The sequence below is a fragment of the Equus caballus genome, chromosome 27 (assembly GCF_041296265.1).
Source record: "Equus caballus isolate H_3958 breed thoroughbred chromosome 27, TB-T2T, whole genome shotgun sequence".
NCBI lineage: Eukaryota > Metazoa > Chordata > Mammalia > Perissodactyla > Equidae > Equus > Equus caballus.
In genome coordinates, this window is record NC_091710.1 from 15,197,480 (window position 1) to 15,203,479 (window position 6,000).

Sequence of the window (6,000 nt, forward strand, 5' to 3'; positions counted from 1 at the left end):
ATAAATCCATGTAGAAAATACTATTTGACACATTTATATAAATGTTTCACATATTTATTTGTCAATACATGAAATGAATACTACGTATAATATGAACACATATTTATACTTTTTGAGGTTTTCTTAAACTTAGCAATATGTATGGAGAATGTTGAATAATATATTTATTTAACATAATCATATTCAATTACTTGATATAGAAAATTTTGCATAAATGCATACATTATGCATCTCTCCATGTGTTACTTTTTAAAATCATACAGTAATACTCATGAGTTCCTTCATTTTGAATATATTATTTTTGCTTCAGAGGAGGATTTTAGAACATAACATAGAAATAAATTCTACTATACTTTCTTCCAAAATGTTCAATATAATTAAAGTTTTAAAAAACGTATTTCTGGGGGCTGGCCCCGTTGCCGAGTGGTTAAGTTAGCGCGCTCTGCTGCAGGCGGCCCAGTGTTTCGTTGGTTCGAATCCTGGGCGCGGACATGACACTGCTCATCAAACCACGCTGAGGCAGCGTCCCACATGCCACAACTAGAAGGACCCACAACGAAGAATATACAACTATGTACTGGGGGGGCTTTGGGGAGAAAAAGGAAAAAATAAAATCTTTAATAAAAAAAACGTCTTTCTGACAAAATATGGCTTTGGTAAATCCCCATGAGAAAATATACAATGCTCCATTTTCATATTACACCTTAGCAGTGTATTGTAAATATATCCAGATTAGCCATGAATATGGATCCTTTATTTTAAGATGATGCCGTATATATTATTACACAGGATGAATTGCAGGATGATTGGAAATGAGGGCAAAAAGGTATAATCACATAATGGTTAAAAACTGAAAATCTAATAGAGAAGCACATCATGTTCATAAAATATAACATGCATCAAATTTTATATTATAAATTGAAATATGTATATCATTACATTTCTTCTTTTTCTGTGATTTCTTCTCATGAGTTGAATGTTCAGAAAAACATTTTCACCTCAGAGTGCTCACAATAATTTTTATTCTTCCCCTACACATAATACATGGCTAAAATTAGACATCGAGCAGTTTTTGAGGGTCAATGTAGATCTGGGATTCTTTCTACAGAAGGAAAATATTGTTAAAATGGATCAAACTTACTGAACATTAAAATCGTAGGATTTTTTTAAAGTTTCCTCAATAAATCTCAGCCCTCCAGAGCTTTCGTATTTAACCCTAATATCCTTTCAATCAAATTATCTATTAAGATAGTATCTTTTATAGTTGGATTTTATGCATTGTCTTAAATTAATTTGTGAATTCCAGACTACATTGTAGAGATGCCAGCCATTGTTTTGGGGGAATGGCAAGGTATATATAATTCCCAATAGGTTTTACCCCCCATAGTTCTGTCATTTTTTTAAGCACTTGCTCAGTTCTTGGGAATTGGCACAATTGTTGAAAGGAACAGGAAATAGCCAGGGTTTTGACTTTTACTACTACAACATAAAGTTGGGGGACTCCGCCATGAGGTAGTGGTAAAGTTCAGAGTGCTCTGATTTGGCTGCCCAGGTTCCCAGGTTCGATTCCTGCGCATGGACACACACCACGCATCAGCAGTCAGGCCGTGGCAGCGACCCACGTTCAAAACAGAGGAAGATTGGCACAGACGTTAGGTCAGAATGAATCTTCCTCAACAACAACAAAAAAGGCGGCATTATCACTCTCTTCTTGAAAATCATGCCAGAGCAATGAGAGTGGGAAACATAAACACAGATCTGTTTTAGCAAAACTAAGACACTGAATTTTCAAACTTCAACCTAAGTGAAAAGACTCTAGAGGTGTAGAGAGTGAGCCATAGTATACATAAAAAGGAGCAAAGACAGCAGCACTGAGCAGCCAAGTAAAGGTCTGGAGGTCTGCGTGGAGAAGAGTGTTGTTCCTGCAGCAAAAACATTAAGTGCAGCCTAAAGAGTCATTTTTCTTGTGTGGCTGGGCTAAAAGAAATTTGGAGCAATTACAGGTGGCCAAAAATTAATGTAAATTTGTAAAACAAACATTAGTGGTGATCCACACTAAGTACTCAGTGAGGACTGAGCTCTCCTGGGAGCAGGTACAAATATCTGCACTGTGGTTAAAGGCTGGGCCTGGAGTCAGTCACACGGGGGTGTGTAAGGTGTGTCTTCTAGCCCATAGAACAAAACTTTATTTATTTATTTATTTTTTAATTTTAATTTTGAGGAAGATTAGCCCTGCACTAACACCTGCCACAAATCCTTCTCTTTTCACAGAGGAGGACTGGCCCTGAACTAACATCCGTGCCCATCTTCCTCTACTTCATGTGGGATGCCTGCAACAGCATGGCTCGACAAGCAGGATATAGGTCCACACCCAGGATTCAAACCAAGGAACCCCGGGCTGCTGAAGTGGAATGTGGGAACTTAACCACTGTGCCCCAGGACAAAACATTTTGATGGCACAACACAAACATTCTGATATGGGTGGTTATATCAGCATCCCACAAAATAAATTCTAAGAAAAAAATAAAACTATCATTAAATGATACAATACATCATGAATATAATTGATTATAAATTACTATGTACCTAACATGTGAAGTAACTACAGAGTTGAAAAAACAAGAGAGTGGTTGACATTTACACACCGCAGATTGCAAATACCACCACAGTTTATTGATAGGTCAGTCAAGCCTGAATAAATACTTTACATATAAATAGAGATCATTTGAACAACAAATGGAACAAGCTTGAATATTTTAGACATGCAGAAAATACTGAATGAAACAAATACAGTACAAGGAGTATTAATCCCAAAAAATGGAAAATTTTAAGCAAAGTTGGTCATACGTAGCTAGCAAAAAATTTCTCAAATGTTTCAAGAATCTATATGTTTACAAAGCAATTGAAAAGTAAATAACAGAGAGGCAAATAAAGAATTATCATCCATAAATTATAAGTAACTTCTGTAAACTAATAAAAACAAATCAGTCTGATAGGAAATGCATAAAAAATATTTTAAAATCTTGAAAATAACATTTTATCAAAGATAAGCCTAAAAGATAATTCTTACCCACTGCTGGGGAGGCGGAATTTAACTTCAAGAAAATAGTCTGGCACTATTTTTTACAGCTAAACATTTGCATATTCTTCAACACAATAATTCTGTGTTATGGAATTACTTAAGAGATCTTTTGTACATAGGTACCAAGAGACTTTTATAAGAATATTCATGACACCATTGTGAGGAATAGAGACAACACCACTGATTTCTATTAAAAAAAAGAATGGATATGAAAATCTTGGTTTATGCATATATATATATATATATAATACTGAACAACTCTAGAAACAAAATTTTTACATGTGGCTATCCAGTTTTCCCAACTTCATTTATTGAAGAGACTGTCTTTGCCCCATTGTGTGTTCTTGGCACCCTTGTCAAAGATTAGCTAACCTCATATCCATGGGTTTATTACTAGGCTCTCTATTCTGTTCATCAGTCTATAACGTCTGTCTTTATGCAAGTACCGTATGGTTTTACTTACTTAGTTTTGCAATAGATTTTCAAATCAGGAATTGTGATGCCTCCAGCTTTGTTCTTTTTTCTCAAGATTGCTTTGACTGTTCTGGGTCTTTTGTAGGTCTGCCAAGATTTTAGAATTGCCTTTTCTATTTCTGTAAAGAATGCCACTGGGATTTTGATGGTGATAGCACTGAATGTGTAGATTGCTTCAGCTACTATAGACATTTTGACAATATTAAGTCTTTGAATTCATTAACATGAGATACCTTTCCATGTATTTGTGGCTTCTTAAATTTCTCTCATCATTAACTTATCATTTTCAGTGTACATATTTTTCACCCCCTTGGTTAAATTTATTCCACAGTATTTTATTATTTTTGATACTATTGTAAATTGGATTTTTAAAAGCATCTTTTTCAGATGGCTCATTGTTCGTGTATATAAAAGCAACCAGCGTTCGTATGTTGATTTTGTGCCCTGCAACTTTACTGGGCGCACTTATTCTAATAATGTTTTTGTATTAATTTTGTATAGTCCTCAGGGCTTTCTACATATAAGATCACGTCATCTTCAAACAAATAATTTTACTTCTTCCTTTCCAATTTGGATTCTCTTTATTTCTTTTTCTTGGCTAATTGTGCTGGCTAGGCCTTCCCTACTGTACGTCATACACAAACATCAACTCAACATGAATTAAAGCTTTAAACATAAACTATGAAACTGTTCAACTAGGAGAAGCAGGGTAAATCTTCTTGACATAAGTCTTGGCAAAGATTATTTGGATATAACACAAAAAGCCCAGAAAACAAAAGCAAAAATAGACAAATGGGACTATATCAAACTGAAAATCTTCTTCAGAGCAAAGGAAACAATCAACAGAATGAAAGAGCAACCTACAAAACAGAAAAAAAAATTTGCAAATCATGTATTTTCCAAAATATACAAGGAAATCCTACAACTCAATAGCAAGAACAAAAAATGTTCAATTAAGAAATAGGCAAAAACCTTGAATAGATACTTCTGCAAAGAAGACAAATGAACAGGTATACGAAAAGATCTCATTACCAGGAAAGGGCAAATCAGGACTAAAATGAGATATCACCTCACACCTGTTAGAATGTTTTTTATAAAAAAAAACAAAGGATAATGGGTTGGCAAGGTTGTGGAGAAATTATAACCCCCATATACTGTTGGTGTGAATGTAACATGGTGCAACTGCTATGGAAAGCAGCACCGAGATTACCCAGAAGATTCAAAATAGAATACCGTATGATCTATAAATCTCATCTCTGGTATATGTACCAGGGAAATGAAACTAGTATCTCGAAGAGATATCTGTATTCTCGTGTTCATTGCAGCACTATACACAATAGCCAAGATATGAAAATAACTCATCATCCTATGAAGAGATAAAGAAAATGTGGTGTATACGTACAACAGCATATTATTCAGTCTTGAAAAAGAATAAAATCTTGAAATTTGTGACAATATGGATGACCTTGGAGCCAGTCAGAGAAGGACAGATATTACATGAATCTACTTAAGTGAAATGTCTAAAATACTTAAACTCATAGAAATAGAAAATACAATAGAGGTTGCCAGAGGCTTTGTGGGGAAACGGGGAGTTACTATTCAGTGAATACAAAGTTTCAGTTGTACTAGATGAATGGATTCTAGAGATATGCCCAACACAGGGTCTATAGTTAACAATACGGTATGGCAGCACAGAACACTGCAACATTTGTTAAGAGGGTAGATCTCATGGTAAGTGTTCTTACCACCAAGAAAATAAATGTCACACACAAAACAAAACAAAAAGCCCACAAAGGGACAGAGGGAAGCTCTGGAAGTTGTTGGATATGGCTATTACATTGATTGCGCTATTCTCATACATCTAAATTAAACAAATTGTAGACATTAAATATGTGCCGTTCTTTCTATATCAGTTATACCTCAACAAAGCTGTTAAATCTAGAAACATAATATTCATTGAAAACACAAATCAAAACAGAAAATGTACAGTTTTCTACTTTTGATAATGTTCTAAAATAATATTAAAAATATAGTGTTAAGAAAATCTACCTGTGGGATTTTAACAACAAAGAGGAATCAAAAAAAAAAAAAAAAAAAACCCAGGGGAATCGGAATAGTGGTTCCCTCTAGAAGGGAGACAGCGGAATAGGATGGGCGTCTTTTGCATGGGTTCTTGGATGAACATTTTGTGCTGGATTCTGTATAATGTATAGAACATAGCCCGAGTTCCAGAGGCTTCTGTAGATGCAAAGCACTTCCCAGCCACATGGGCTGCCATTTACACAGTCTGCAGCCTGAGTGGGGGCCCCCAGGGCTGAGCAGCGCGGCGGGCTGCTACTTTTACTTAGTTGCACCCTCTGGAGCCTGAGTGGGGGCCCCCAGGGCTGAGCGGTGCGGTGGGCTGCCACTTTTACTTTACTCACTTGCGCCGTCTGCCGCACGAG